General features: G+C 38.3%; 1 non-coding gene across 1 annotated transcript; it reads right to left on the bottom strand.

The window, feature by feature from the left end:
* Nucleotides 1–14,739: 14,739 nt before the first annotated feature.
* On the bottom strand, nt 14,740–14,843 carry LOC130978640 (small nucleolar RNA R71). The gene has a single exon (XR_009086261.1). It is a non-coding gene; the product is annotated as a small nucleolar RNA R71 (small nucleolar RNA).
* Nucleotides 14,844–15,808: the final 965 nt, after the last annotated feature.

Raw genomic sequence — 15,808 nt, 5'->3', positions numbered from 1 at the left:
TCTATTTTTAATTTTAGTATTTTTTTCGTGACTCCACATGATCATGAACCTAATAAAACATAAAAGAATAATAAAAAGAAAAATAAAATTAGATAAATAAAAATTGGGTTGCCTCCCAATAAGCGCTTCTTTAATGTCAATAGCTTGACAGTGGGCTCTCATGGAGCCACACAGGTAATTAGGTCAATGTTGTAGACTCCCAACACCAAACTTAGAGTTTGGATGAGGGGATTCAACACCAAACTTAGTGTTTGGCTGTGGCCTCCCAACACCAAACTTAGAGTTTGATGGTGGGGGCTTTGTTTGACTCTATACTGAGAGAAGCTTTTCATGCTTCCTCTCCATGTATACAGAAGAACACCCTTGGGTCTTAAACACAAGATAGTCCTCATTCAATTGAAGGACTAATTCTCCTCTGTTAACATCTATCACAGCTCCTGCTGTGGCTAAGAAAGGTCTTCCAAGGATGATGCATTCATCCTCCTCCTTCCAGGTGTCTAAGATTATGAAATCAGCAGGGATGTAAAGGCCTACAACCTTTACCAACACGTCCTCTACCAATCCATAAGCTTGTCTTACTGACTTGTCTACTATTTGCAATGAGAATATGGCAGGTTGTACCTCAATGATCCCTAGCTTCTCCATTACAGAGAGTGGCATAAGATTTATACCTGACCCTAGGTCACACAGAGCCTTCTCAAAGGTCATGCTGCCTATGGTACAGGGTATTAAGAATTTGCCAGGATCTTGTCACTTTTGAGGTGAAGTTTGCTGAATCCATGTATCTAGTTCATTAATGAGCAAGGGATGTTCACCTTCCCAAGTCTCTTCATGATAGCTCCTAGATATTGAGCAACCTGCTCTCCAGATACATCTTCATCCTCTTCAGAGGAAGAATAGTTTTCAGAGCTCGTGAATGGTAGAAGGAGGTTTAATGGGATCTCTATGGTCTCTATATGACCTTCAGATTCCTTTAAGTCCTCAATAAGGAACTCCTTCTTGCTTGAGAGACGTCCTCTGAGGTCTTCCTCATTGGGATTCACGTCCTCTCCTTCCTCTCTAGGTTCGGCCATGTTGATTATGTTAATTGCTGATGAGCGGATAATTTATACGCTTTTTGTCATTGTTTTTAGGTAGTTTTTAGTATGATCTAGTTACTTTTAGGAATGTTTTCATTAGCTTTTATGATAAATTCACATTTCTGGACTTTACTATGAGTTTGTGTGTTTTTCTATGATTTCAGGTATTTTCTGGCTAAAATTGAGGGACCTGAGCAAAACTCTGATAGGAGGTTGACAAAGGACTGTTGATGCTATTGGAATCTGACCTCCCTGCACTCAAAATGGATTCTCTGGAGCTACAGAACTCAAAATGGCACGCTCTCAACGGCGTTGGAAAGTAGACATCCTGAGCTTTCTAGCAATATATAATAGTCCATACTTTATTCGTGATTAGATGACGTAAACTGGCGCTCAACGCTAGTTCCATGCTGCATTCTGGAGTCAAACGCCAGAAACACGTCACGAACCAGAGTTGAACGCCCAAAACACGTTACAACTTCGCGTTCAACTCCAAGAGAAGCCTCAGCTCGTGGATAGATCAAGTTTAGCCCAAGCACACACCAAGTGGGCCCCGAATTGAATTTATGCATCAATTACTTACTTCTGTAAACCCTAGTAGCTAGTTTAGTATAAATAGAACTTTTTACTAGTTTATTAGACGTATTGGACTATCTAGTTCTTTTGACCATTCGGTCTTTCATGGGGGCTGGCCATTCGGCCATGCCTGGACCTTCATCACTTATGTATTTTCAACGGTGGAGTTTTTACACACCATAGATTAAAGGTGTGGAGCTCTGCTGTACCTCAAGTTTCAATGCAAGTACTACTATTTTCTATTCAATTCGACTTATTCTTATTCTAAGATATTCGTTGCACTTCAACATGATGAATGTGATGATCCGTGACACTCATCATCATTCTCACATATGAACGTGTGACTGATAACCACTTTCGTTCTACCTTAGACCGGGCGCATATCTCTTGGATCCTTAATCAGAATCTTTATGGTATAAGCTAGAATTGATGGCGGCATTCATGGGAATCCAGAAATTCTAACCTTGTCTGTGGTATTTCGAGTAGGATTCCGGGACTGAATGACTGTGACGAGCTTCAAACTCGCGATTGCTGGGCATGATGACAAACGCAAAAGAATCAAGGGATTCTATTCCAACATGATCGAGAACCGACAGATGATTAGCCGTGCTGTGACAGAGCATTTGGACCATTTTCACTGAGAGGATGGGATGTAGCCATTGACAATGGTAATGCCCTACATACAGCTTGCCATAGAAAGGAGTGACAAAGATTGGATAAAAGCAGTAGGAAAGCAGAGATTCCGAAGGAACACAGCACCTCCATACACTTATCTGAAATCCCCACCATTGAATTACATGAGTAACTCTATCCTATTTTATTTATTTTTGTTTACTATAATTTCTTAATACAGTTGAATCCGCCTGACTGGGATTTACAAGATGACCATAGCTTGCTTCATACCAACAATCTCTGTGGGATCGACCCATACTCACGTAAGGTATTACTTGGACGACCCAGTACACTTGATGGTTAGTTGTGCAGAGTTGTGACAAAGTGAGATTCACGTTTAAGAGCACCAAGTCTTTGGAGCCATTGTTGATGATCACAATTTCGTCCATCAAGTTTTTGGCGCCGTTGCCGGGGATTGTTCGAGTATGGACAACTGACGGTTCATCTTATTGCTCAGATTAGGTAATTTTCTTTTTATTTTCTTTTCAAAAAAAAGTTTTCAAAAATCTTTAAAAAATTTGTCTTTATTTTCGTTTTTCTAAAGAATATTTTTGAAAAAAAAAATAAAATACAAAAAAAATCATAAAATCATAAAAATAAAAAATAATTTGTGTTTCTTGTTTGAGTTTTGAGTCAATTTTTAAGTTTGCTGTCAATTGCATACTTGTAAAAATTTATGCATTATTTTTCAAAAATTCATGCATTCATAGTGTTCTTCATGATCTTCAAGTTGTTCTTAGTAAATCTTTTTGTTTGATCTTGATGTTTTCTTGTGTTGTGTATTTTATTGTTTTTCATATGCATTTTTGCATTCATAATATCCATGCATTAAAGAATTCTAAGTTTGGTGTCTTGCATGTTTTCTTTGCATAAAAAATTTTTCAAAATATGTTCTTGATGTTCATCATGACCATCAAAGTGTTCTTGGTGTTCATCTTGACATTTATAGTGTTCTTGCATGCATCTAGAGTTTTGATTCATAATTTTCATGTTGTGAGTCATTTTTGTTGTTTTTCTCTCTCATCATTAAAAATTCAAAAATCAAAAAATATCTTTTCCTTATTTCTCTCCTAATTTTCGAAAATTTGAGTTGACTTAGTCAAAAAAACTTTTAAAATTAGTTGTTTCTCATAAGTCAAGTCAAATTTTTAATTTTAAAAATCCTATCTTTTCAAAACTTTTCAAAAATCAAATCTTTTTAATTTTTATCTTATGATTTTCGAAAATTTAAAAATATTTTTCAAAAAAATATTTTTCTTAATTTTATCTTTATTTTCGAAAATTATGCTAACAATTAATGTGATTGATTCAAAAATTTGAAGTTTGTTACTTTCTTATTAAGAAAGGTTTAATCTTTAAATTCTAGAATCTTATCTTTTAGTTTCTTGTTAGTTAAGTAATTAATTTTAATTTTAAAAATTAAATCTATCTTATACTATCTTTTATATCATATATTTTTCAAAAATTTTATCTTATCCAAAAATTTGATTTCAAAATATCTTATCTTATCTTTTTATCTTCTTATCTTTTCAAATTTGATTTTCAAATCTTTTTCAATTAACTAATTAACTTTTTGTTTGTTTCTTATCTTTTTCAAAACCACCTAACTACTTTTCCCTCTCTAATTTTCGAAAATATCTCATCCCTTTTTCAAAATTCTTTTTAAATTAACTAATTGTTTTAAATTTTAATTTCAATTCTATCTCACCTTTAATTTTCGAAAATCATTAACTCCTTTTCAAAATTAATTTTTGAAATTCTTCCCCTCTTTTCTTCTATTTATTTATTTATTTACTAACACTTCTCTTCACCTCTCTTCATCTCCAATCACTTCCTCTATCCTTACCCTTGTGTTGGGATTATTCCTTCTTCTAAATCCTTATCCCCTTTCTTCTTCTACTAATAATAAGGATCCTCTTTATTGTGACATAGAGGATTCCTCTTCCTTTTCTCTTTCTCTTCTTTTTCAAATGAGCAGGAACAAGGAAAAAGGCACTCTTGTTGAAACTGATCCTGAACCTGAAAGGACTTTGAAGAGGAAACTAAGAGAAGCTAAATTACAACAATCTAGAGGCAACCTTTCTGAAATTTTCGAACAAGAGAAGGAGATGGCAGCCGAACCCAACAACAATTATGCAAGGAGGATGCTTGGTGATTTTACTAAACCCACGTCCAAGTTTGAGAGAAGAAGCATCTCAATTCCTGCCATTGGAGCAAACAATTTTGAGCTGAAACCTCAATTAGTTGCTCTAATGTAACAGAACTGCAAGTTTAATGGACTTCCATCTGAAGATCCTTACCAGTTTTTAACTGACTTCTTACAGATTTGTGAGACTATTAAGACGAATAGAGTAGATCCTGAAGTCTACAGGCTCATGCTTTTCCCTTTTGCTGTAAGAGACAGAGCTAGAACATGGTTGGACTCACAACCTAAAGATAGCTTGGACTCTTGGGATAAGCTGGTCACGGCTTTCTTGGATAAATTCTTTCCTCCTCAAAAGCTAAGCAAGCTTAGAGTGGATGTTCAGACCTTCAAGCAAAAAGATGGTGAATCCATCTACGAAGCTTGGGAAAGATACAAGCAGATGACCAAAAAGTGTCCTTCTGACATGTTTTCAAAATGGACCATATTAGATATATTCTATTATGGTCTATCTGAGTTTTCTAAGATGTCATTGGACCACTCAGCAGGTGGATCCATTTACCTAAAGAAAACGCCTGCAAAAGCTCAAGAACTTATTGACATGGTTGCAAATAACCAATTCATGTACACTTCTGAGAGGAATTCCGTGAATAATGGGACGCCTCAGAGGAAGGGAGTTCTTGAAATTGATGCTCTGAATGCCATATTGGCCCAGAACAAAGTGTTGACTCTGCAAGTCAACATGATTTTTCAAAGTCTGAATGAATGGCAAAATGCATTCAACAGTACTAAAGAGGCATCTTCTGAAGAAGAAGCTTATGATCCTGAGAACCCTGCAATGACAGAGGTAAATTACATGGGTGAACCTTATGAAAACACCTATAATTCATCATGGAGAAATCATCCAAATTTCTCATGGAAGGATCAACAAAAGCCTTAGCAAGGCTTTAATAACGGTGGAAGAAATAGGCTCAGCAATATCAAGCCTTATCCATCATCTTCTCAGCAACAGACAAAGAATTATGAACAGAATACCTCTAACTTAGCAAACTTAGTCTTTGATTTGTCTAAGGCCACTTTAAGTTTCATGAATGAAACAAGATCCTCCATTAGAAATCTGGAGGCACAAGTGGGCCAGTTGAGTAAGAAAATCACTGAAACACCTCCTAGTACTCTCCCAAGCAATACTGAAGAAAATCCAAAAAGAGAGTGCAAGGCCATTGATATAATCAATATGGCCGAATGCAAGGAGGAGGGAGAGGACGCGAATCCCAATGAGGAAGATCTCATGGGGCGTCTCTCAAGCAGGAAGGAATTCCCTATTGAGGATCCAAAGGAATCTGAGGCTCATATAGAGACCATAGAGATTCCATTAATTCTCCTTCTGCCATTCAAGAGCTCTGAAGATTATTCTTCCTCTGAAGAGGATGAAGATGTAACTGGAGAGCAAGTTGCTCAATATTTAGGAGCCATCATGAAGCTGAATGCCAAGTTATTTGGTAATGAGACTTGGGAAGGTGAACCTTCCTTCCTCATTAGTGAACTTGATACATGGGTTCAGCAAACTTTACCTCAAAAGAAACAAGATCCTGGGAAATTCTTAATACCCTGTACCATAGGCACCATGACCTTTGAAAAAGCTCTGTGTGACCTAAGGTCAGGCATAAATCTTATGCCACTCTCTGTAATGGAGAAGGTGGTGATCATTGAGGTACAACCTGCCTTATTCTCATTACAATTGGCAGACAAGTCAGTAAGACAAGCTTATCGATTAGTAGAGGACGTGTTAGTAAAGGTTGAAGGCCTTTACATCCCTGCTGATTTCATAATCTTAGACACTGGGAAGGAGGAGGATAAATGCATCATCCTTAGAAGACCTTTCTTAGCCACAGCAAAAGCTGTGATAGATGTTAACAGAGGAGAATTAGTCCTTCAATTGAATAGGGACTACCTTGTGTTTAAGGCACACGGCTATCCTTCTGTAACAAGGGAGAGTAAGCATGTAGAGCTTCTCTCAGTACAGAGTCAAACAAAGCCCCTACAATCAAACTCTAAGTTCGGTGTTGGGAGGCCACAACCAAACTCTAAGTTTGGTGTTGAGAAGCCCCCACATTCAAACTCTAAATTTGGTGTTGGGAGGCCCTCATCATGCTCTAAACATCTGTGAGGCTCCATGAGAGCCATTGTCAAGCTAGTGACATTAAAGAAGCGCTTTTTGGGAGGCAACCCAATTTTTATTATCTAATTTTATTATTTTACTGTTATTTTTTGTTTTATTAGGTTCATGATCATGTGGAGTCACGAAAAAAAATATTAAAATTAAAAACAGAATCAAAAACAGCAGAAGAAAATACACCCTGGAGGAAGGACTTACTAGCGTTTAAATGCCAGTAAGGAGCATCTGGCTGGTGTTCAACGCCAGAAGAGAGCATGGATCTGGCGCTGAACGCCAGAAACAAGCAACATCCCGGCGTTCAAATGCTAGGAATGCACCCTGAGGAGAGCTGGCGCTGAACGCTAGAAACAAGCATAGAGCTGGCGCTGAACGCTAGAAACAAGCATGGAACTGGCATTCAACGCCAGAAACATGCTACACATGGGCGTTGAACGCCTAGAACATGCATCAATTCGGCGTTTAAATGCCAGAATTGCATGCAAAGGCATTTTACATGCCTAATTGGTGCAGGGATGTAAATCCTTGACACCTCAGGATCTGTGGACCCCACAGGATCATCTCAGGATCTGTGGTCCCCACAGGATCCCCACTTACCTCAACTCACCTTCTCTCTTCTTCACCAATCACCTCAATCTCTCTTCCCCATTACCTCTTCACCACTCACATCCATCATCTCTTTCCCACCCAAACCCACCCTACATAGCCGAATACACACCTCTTTCCCTCTCCTCCATATCTTCTTCTTCTTTTTCTATTCTTTCTTCTTTTGCTCGAGGGCGAGCAACATTCTAAGTTTGGTGTGGTAAAAGCATAGCTTTTTGCTTTTCCATAACCATTGATGGCACCTAAGGCCAGAGAAACCTCAAAAAAAAGAGAGAAAAGGGAAGACAAAAAAAATGTTTCTACCTCCGAGTCATGGGAGATAGAGAGATTTATCTCAAGGGTCCATAGCTCAGTAGAAGAGCATTTGACTGCACATAATGAGAGCATGAGGAATTCCCTCATCAAGAAATCCCTGAGATACCTCAGGGGATACATGTTCCTCCACATAATTATTGGAAGCAACTAAGGATAGGAACACCAAAATCACTAGGGATCATGCAACAGTAGCAAGGAAGAGACATAAAGGAGCTCAAAAAGCACCATTGGTCCTTCAAAAGGTGCCACCCTCACTAAGGTGGACTCATTCCTTAACTTCCTTGTTCTTATCTCTCTGTTTTTCGATTTTTATGCTATATGTGTGTTTATATTTTGTGTCTCTACCTCATGATCATTAGTATTGAGTAACTATGTCTTAAGGCTATGAATAATTTCACAAATCCTTCACCTTTCTTAAATGAAAAATGTTTTTAATACAAAAGAACAAGAAGTACATGAATTTTGAAATTATCCTGGAATTTAGTTTAATTATATTGATGTGGTGACAATACTTTCTATTTTCTGAATGAATGCTTGAACAGTGCATATTTTTGATCTTGTTGTTTATGAATGTTAAAATTATTGGCTCTTGAAAGAATGATGAACAAAAAAAATGTTATTGATAATCTAAAAAATCAAAAAATTGATTCTGGAAGCAAGAAAAAGCAGTGAAAAAGCAAAAGCCTGCGAAAAAAAATAAATTTTGGCAAAAAAAATATAAAAAGAAAAAGAAAAAGCCAATAGCCCTTAAAATCAAAAGGCAAGGGTAAAAAGGATCCAAGGCTTTGAGCATCAATGGATAGGAGGGCCCAAGGAAATAAAATCCAGGCCTAAGCGGCTAAATCAAGTTGTCCCTAACCATGTGCTTGTGGCATACAGGTCCAAGTGAAAAGCTTGAGACTTAGTGGTTAAAGTCATGATCCAAAGCAAAAAGATTGTGCTTAAGAGCTCTGGACACCTCTAACTGGGGACTTTAGCAAAGCTGAGTCACAATCTAAAAAGGTTCACGCAGTCATGTGTCTATGGCATTTATGCATCTGGTGGTAATACTGGAAAAACAAAATGCTTAGGGTCACGGCCAAGACTCATAAAAGTAGCTGTGTTCAAGAATCAACATACTTAACTATGAGAATCAATAACACTATCTGAAATTCTAAAGTTCCTATAGATGCCAATCATTCTAAACTTCAAAAGAGAAAGTGAGATGCCAAAACTATTCAGAAGCAAAAAGCTACAAGTCCCGCTCATCTAATTAGAACTAATATTCATTGATATTTTGGGATTAGTAGTATATTCTCTTCTTTTTTATCCTAATTGATTTTCAATTGCTTGGGGACAAGCAACAATTTAAGTTTGGTGTTGTGATGAGCGGATAATTTATATGCTTTTTGGCATTATTTTTAGGTAGTTTTTAGTATGATCTAGTTACTTTTAGGGATGTTTTCATTTGTTTTTATGCTAAATTCACATTTCTGGACTTTACTATAAATTTGTATGTTTTTCTATGGTTTCAGGTATTTTCTGGCTGAAATTGAGGGACCTGAGTAAAACTCTGATAGGAGGCTGACAAAGGACTGCTGATGCTGTTGGAATCTGACCTCCCTGCACTCAAAATGGATTTTCTGGAGCTACGGAACTCCAAATGGTGCGCTCTCAACGGTTTTAAAAAGTAGACATCCAGAGCTTTCCAGAAATATATAATAGTCCATACTTTATTCGTGATTAGACGACGTAAACTGGCGCTCAACGCCAGTTCCATGCTGCATTCTGGAGTCAAACGCCAGAAACACGTCACGAACCAGAGTTGAACGCCCAAAACACGTTAGAACTTGGCGTTCAACTCCAAGAGAAGCCTCAGCTCGTGGATAGATCAAGCTCAGCCCAAGCACACACCAAGTGGGCCCCAGAAGTGAATTTATGCATCAATTACTTACTTCTGTAAACCCTAGTAGCTAGTATAAATAGAACTTTTTACTAGTTTATTAGACGTCTTGGACTATCTAGTTCTTTTGACCATTCGGTCTTTCATGGGGGCTGGCCATTCAGCCATGCCTGGACCTTCATCACTTATGTATTTTCAATGGTCGAGTTTCTACACACCATAGATTAAGGGTGTGGAGCTCTGCTGTACCTCAAGTTTCAATGCAAGTACTACTATTTTCTATTCAATTCGACTTATTCTTATTCTAAGATATTCGTTACACTTCAACATGATGAATGTGATGATCCATGACACTCATCATCATTCTCACCTATGAACGCGTGACTGACAACCACTTCCGTTCTACCTTAAACCGGGCGCATATCTCTTGGATTCCTTAATCAGAATCATCGTGGTATAAGCTAGAATTGATGGCGGCATTCATGGGAATCCGGAAAGTCTAACCTTGTCTGTGGTACTCCGAGTAGGATTCCGGGATCGAATGACTGTGACGAGCTTCAAACTCGCAATTGCTGGGCGTGATGACAAACGCAAAAGAATCAAGAGATTCTATTCCAACATGATCCAGAACCGACAGATGATTAGCCGTGATGTGACAGAGCATTTGGACCATTTTCACTAAGAATATGGGATGTAGCCATTGAGAATGGTGTTGCGCTACATACAGCTTGCCATAGAAAGGAGTGACAAAGATTGGATAAAAGCAGTAGGAAAGCAGAGATTCAGGAGGAACACAGCACCTCCATACACTTATCTGAAATCCCCACCATTGAATTACATGAGTAACTCTATCCTATTTTATTTATTTTCGTTTACTATAATTTCTTAATACAGTTGAATCTGTCTGACTGGGATTTACAAGATGACCATAGCTTGCTTCATACCAACAATCTCTGTGGGATCGACCCTTACTCACGTAAGGTATTACTTAGACGACCCAGTACACTTGCTGGTTAGTTGTGCGGAGTTGTGACAAAGTGAGATTCACGTTTAAGAGCACCAAGTCTTTGGAGCCATTGTTGATGATCACAATTTCATCCACCAATGGCCTTGCACTCTCTTTTTGGATTCTCCTCAGTATTGCTTGGGAAAGTACTAGGAGGAGTTTCAGTGACTTTCTTACTCAGCTAGTCCACTTGTGCCTCCAAATTTTTGATGGAGCACCTTGTTTCACTCATGAAGCTTAAAGTGGCCTTAGACAGATCAGAGACTATTGATGAGCGGATAATTTGTATGCTTTTTGGCATTGTTTTTAGTATGTTTTTAGTAGTTTTAGTTGAGTTCTTAGCATATTTTTATTAGTTTTTAGCTAAAATTCACTTTTCTGGACTTTACTATGAGTTTGTGTGTTTTTCTGTGATTTCGGGTATTTTCTGGCTGAAATTGAGGGACCTGAGCAAAAATCTGATTCAGAGACTGAAAAGGACTGCAGATGCTGTTGGATTCTGACCTCCCTGCACTCGAAGTGGATTTTCTGGAGCTACAGAAGCCCAATTGGCGCGCTCTCAACGGCATTGGAAAGTAGACATCCTGGGCTTTCCATCAATATATGATAGTCCATACTTTGCCCAATATTTGATGGCCCAAACCGGCGTTCAAAGTCACCTACAGAAATTCCAGCGTTAAACGCCGGAACTGGCACCTAATTGGGAGTTAAACGCCCAAACTGGCATAAAAGCTGGCGTTTAACTCCAAGAAGAGTCTCTACACGAAAATGCTTCATTGCTCAGCCCAAGCACACACCAAGTGGGCCCGGAAGTGGATTTTTATGTCATTTACTCATCACTGTACACCTTAGGCTACTAGTTTTCTATAAGTAGGACATTTTACTATTGTATTAGAGGACTTTGGTAGCTATCTTCACTTTTTATGCTATCTTAGATCAATTTGGGAGGCTGGCCATTCGGCCATGCCTAGACCTTGTTCTTATGTATTTTCAACGGTGGAGTTTCTACACACCATAGATTAAGGTGTGGAGCTCTGCTGTACCTCGAGTATTAATGCAATTACTATTGTTCTTCTATTCAATTCCGCTTGTTCTTTATCCAAGATATTCATTTGCACTCAAGAACTTGATGAATGTGATGATTTATGTGACACTCATCATCTTTCTCACTTATGAACAAGTGACTGACAATCACTCTGTTCTACAAGCAAACAAGGCTCTAGTGTTTATCTCTTGGATTTCTGGTAGCACGATGCATGGTTGATCACCTGACAACCGAGTGCTCACCTGACAAACGAGCCAACAATTCCGTGAGATCAGAGTCTTCGTGGTATAGGCAAGAACTGATGGCGGCATTCAAGAGAATCCGGAAGGTCTAACCTTGTCTGTGGTATTCTGAGTAGGATTCAATGATTGAATGACTGTGACGTGCTTCAAACTCCTGAGGGCGGGGCGTTAGTGACAGACGCAAAAGAATCACTGGATTCTATTCCGGCCTGATTGAGAACCGACAGATGAATTCCGCTATGCTGTGACCAGAGCATATGCAATCGTTTTCAATGAGAGGATGGGAGGTAGCCACTGACAATGGTGAAACCCTACACAAGCTTGCCATGGAAAGGAGTAAGAAGGATTGGATAAAGACAGTAGGAAAGCAGAGAGACGGAAGGGAAGGCATCTTCATGCGCTTATCTGAAGTTCCTACCAATGAATTACATAAGTATCTCTATCTTTACCTTTGTGTTATTTTCGTTCATCACCATATCCATTTGAGTTTGCCTGACTAAGATTTACAAGATGACCATAGCTTGCTTCAATAGCAACAATCTCCGTGGGATCGACCCTTACTCACGTAAGGTTTATTACTTAGACGACCCAGTGCACTTGCTGGTTAGTTGTGCGAAGTTGTGTAATGCCATGGTATTGAGCGCACCAAGTTTTTGGAGCTCATGACCGGGGATTATGAGAGTTGTGAAAAAGTATTGTTCACAATTTTGCGCACCAAGTTTTTGGCGCCATTGCCGGGGATTGTTCAAATTTTGAGCAAGCTTTTGGTAAACATCAGTGCCAAGATCCGGCAATAACACCAAATTTTTGGCGTTTTTGCCAGGGATTGTTTTGTGCATGGACAACTGACGGTTCATCTTGTTGCTTAGATTAGGTATTTTTTTTTTCGAAATCCTTGAAGATGAATTCTAGAGTTTCATGATGATTTACTGAAATCTGGCTGGCTGAGAAGCCATGTCTAATTTCATTGGACCGAGGTTTCAACTTATCATCACAAGGGCTTGATTTTCATCAATCTTGCTTCTTGGAGCAGTGATTTGCTAAGGCTTGGCTGGCCTTTGGCCATGTGTAGTGTTTTGGACCGAAGTTTTCTTTGAAAACTTGGCTGGTTGTGAAGCCATGTCTAATTCCTGGACCGGAGTCTTAGACTAGCATTGCACTGATTCCTGGAATTCTCATTGAGAATTTTGATACCTTTTTCCACTTAATTTTCGAAAAACACAAAAAAATTTACAAAATCAGAAAACCCAAAAATATTTCTTGTTTAAGTCTAGTGTCTTATTTTAAGTTTGGTGTCAAATGCATGTTCTTCTTGTATTTTTCGAATTCATGCATGTGTCTTCATTAATCTTCAAGTTGTTCTTGATGATTTCCTTGTTTTGATTCTTAAATTCTATTGACTTGAGTGTTGTGTTGTTTATCATGTGCATTTTGTTAGTGTCAGTAGTATACAAACTGCTAAGTTGGTGTCTTGCATGCATTGTTATTTGATTCTTGTTGCATTTTGATTTGTCCTTATTATTAAAAATCCAAAAATATTTCTAATTTGTGTCTTTTCAAGTCAATAATACAAGAGAATTGAAGATTCAGAACATACAGCAGAGGAATTGCACAGAAAAAGCTGGGCGTTCTAAACGCCCAGTGAAGAAGGACAGACTGGCGTTTAAACGCCAGCCAGGGTACCTGGTTGGGCGTTTAACGCCCAAAAGGGTATAAGTTTGGGCGTTAAACGCCAGAATGTGCACCATTCTGGGCGTTTAACGCCAGGATGGCTAAAGGGGAAAGATTTTGTTTTCAACTCAAATTTTTTTTAGTTTCCAAAATCTTTTCAAAATCAAATCTTTTTTCAAATCAATTTCTCAATCAAATCTTTTTCAAAATTACTTTCTTTCCATTTTTAAAGATATTTGCTATCAATTAATGATTTGATTGAACATCTCAAGTATGCTGCCTTTTCTGTTGAGAAAGGTTTAGTTGTTTGAATCATATCTTTTCTTGATAGCCAAGTTATTAATTTTTAAAATCAAATCTTTTTAAAATTGTTTTAAAATCATATCTTTTAAAATTGTTTTCAAATCATATCTTCTCAATCATATCTTCTTAACTACATCTTTTTCAAAATAGTTTTCAATCAAATCTCTTTGATTTCTAATTTCAATATCTTTTTCAAAAATCAACTTACTTCTTTCCCACTTTCAATTTTCGAAAATCAAATAATGTTTTTCAAAATATTTTCAAAATCTTTTACTTAATTTTCGAAAATAACTTCCCTTCTTCTTACATCCTTCTATATATGGACTAACACTGCTCCTTAATGTGAAATTCGAACTCATTCTTCTCTGATAAAGTTCAAATTTTCTACTCCTGTCTTCTACTCTTCTTTTCCTCTGACACCTCAAGGAATCTCTATACTGTGACATAGAGGATTCCACATTTCCTTGTTTTCTTCTCCTTCATATGAGCAGGAACAAAGGCAAAGGCATTCTTGTTGAAGCTGACCCTGAACCTGAAAGGACCTTGAAGCGAAAACTAAGAGAAGCTAAAGCACAACTCTTTGTTGAGGACCTGACCGAATTCTTCAAAGAAGAAGAAGCCATGGCAGCCGAAAACAACAACAATGCCAACAATGCAAGGAAGGTGCTGGGTGACTTTACTGCACCTACTCCCGACTTCTATGGGAGAAGCATCTCTATCCCTGCCATTGGAGCAAATAACTTTGAGCTTAAGCTTCAATTAGTTTCTCTAATGCAACAGAATTGCAAGTTCCATGGACTTCCATTGGAAGATCCTCATCAGTTCTTAGCTGAATTCTTGCAAATCTGTGACACTGTCAAGACTAATGGGGTAGACCCTGAAGTCTATAGACTTATGCTATTCCCTTTTGCTGTAAGAGACAGAGCTAGAACATGGTTGGACTCACAACCTAAAGAAAGCCTGGACTCATGGGAAAAGCTAGTCAATGCCTTCTTGGCAAAGTTCTTTCCACCTCAAAAATTGAGTAAGCTTAGAGTGGAAGTCCAAACCTTTAGACAAAAGGATGGAGAATCCCTCTATGAAGCTTGGGAAAGGTACAAGCAATTAATCAGAAAATGTCCATCTGACATGCTTTCTGAATGGAGCATCATAGGTATTTTCTATGATGGTCTCTCTGAACTATCCAAAATGTCTTTGGATAGCTCTGCTGGAGGATCTCTTCATCTGAAGAAGACGCCTACAGAGGCTCAAGAGCTCATTGAAATGGTTGCAAATAACCAATTCATGTACACTTCTGAAAGAAATCCTGTGAACAATGGGACAAGTCAGAAGAAAGGAGTTCTTGAGATTGATGCTCTGAATGCCATATTGGCTCAGAACAAAATATTGACTCAACAAGTCAATCTGATTTCTCAAAGTCTGTCTGGAATGCAAAATGCACCAAGCAGTACTAAGGATGCTTCATCTGAGGAAGAAGCTTATGATCCTGAGAACCCTTCAATGGAAGAGGTGAATTACCTAGGAGAACCCTATGGAAACACCTATAATTCTTCATGGAGAAATCACCCAAATCTCTCATGGAAGAATCAAGAGAGACCTCAACAAGGTTTCAACAACAATAATGGTGGAAGAAACAGGTTTAGCAATGGCAAGCCTTTTCCATCATCTTCTCAGCAACAGACAGAGAATTCTAAGCAGAACCCCTCTGACTTAGCAACCATGGTCTCTGATCTAATCAAAACCACCCAAAGTTTCATGACTGAAACAAGGTCCTCCATTAGAAATTTGGAGGCACAAGTGGGACAGCTGAGCAAGAAAATTACTGAACTCCCTCCAAGTACTCTCCCAAGTAATACAGAAGAAAATCCAAAAGGAGAGTGCAAGGCCATCAACATGGCCGAATCTTGGGAGGAAGAAGAGGCAGTGAACACCACTGAGGAAGACCTCAATGGGCGTGCACTGACTCCCAATGAGTTCCATAATGAGGAACCATGGGAATCTGAGGCTCAGAATGAGACCATAGAGATTCCATTAGACTTACTTCTGCCTTTCATGAGCTCTGATGAGTATTCTTCCTCTGAAGAGGATGAGTATG

This window comes from Arachis stenosperma, chromosome 4 (assembly GCF_014773155.1).
Source record: "Arachis stenosperma cultivar V10309 chromosome 4, arast.V10309.gnm1.PFL2, whole genome shotgun sequence".
NCBI lineage: Eukaryota > Viridiplantae > Streptophyta > Magnoliopsida > Fabales > Fabaceae > Arachis > Arachis stenosperma.
The sequence above is the reverse complement of the archived record's forward strand: the minus strand, read 5'-3'. Positions and strand labels throughout refer to the sequence as shown.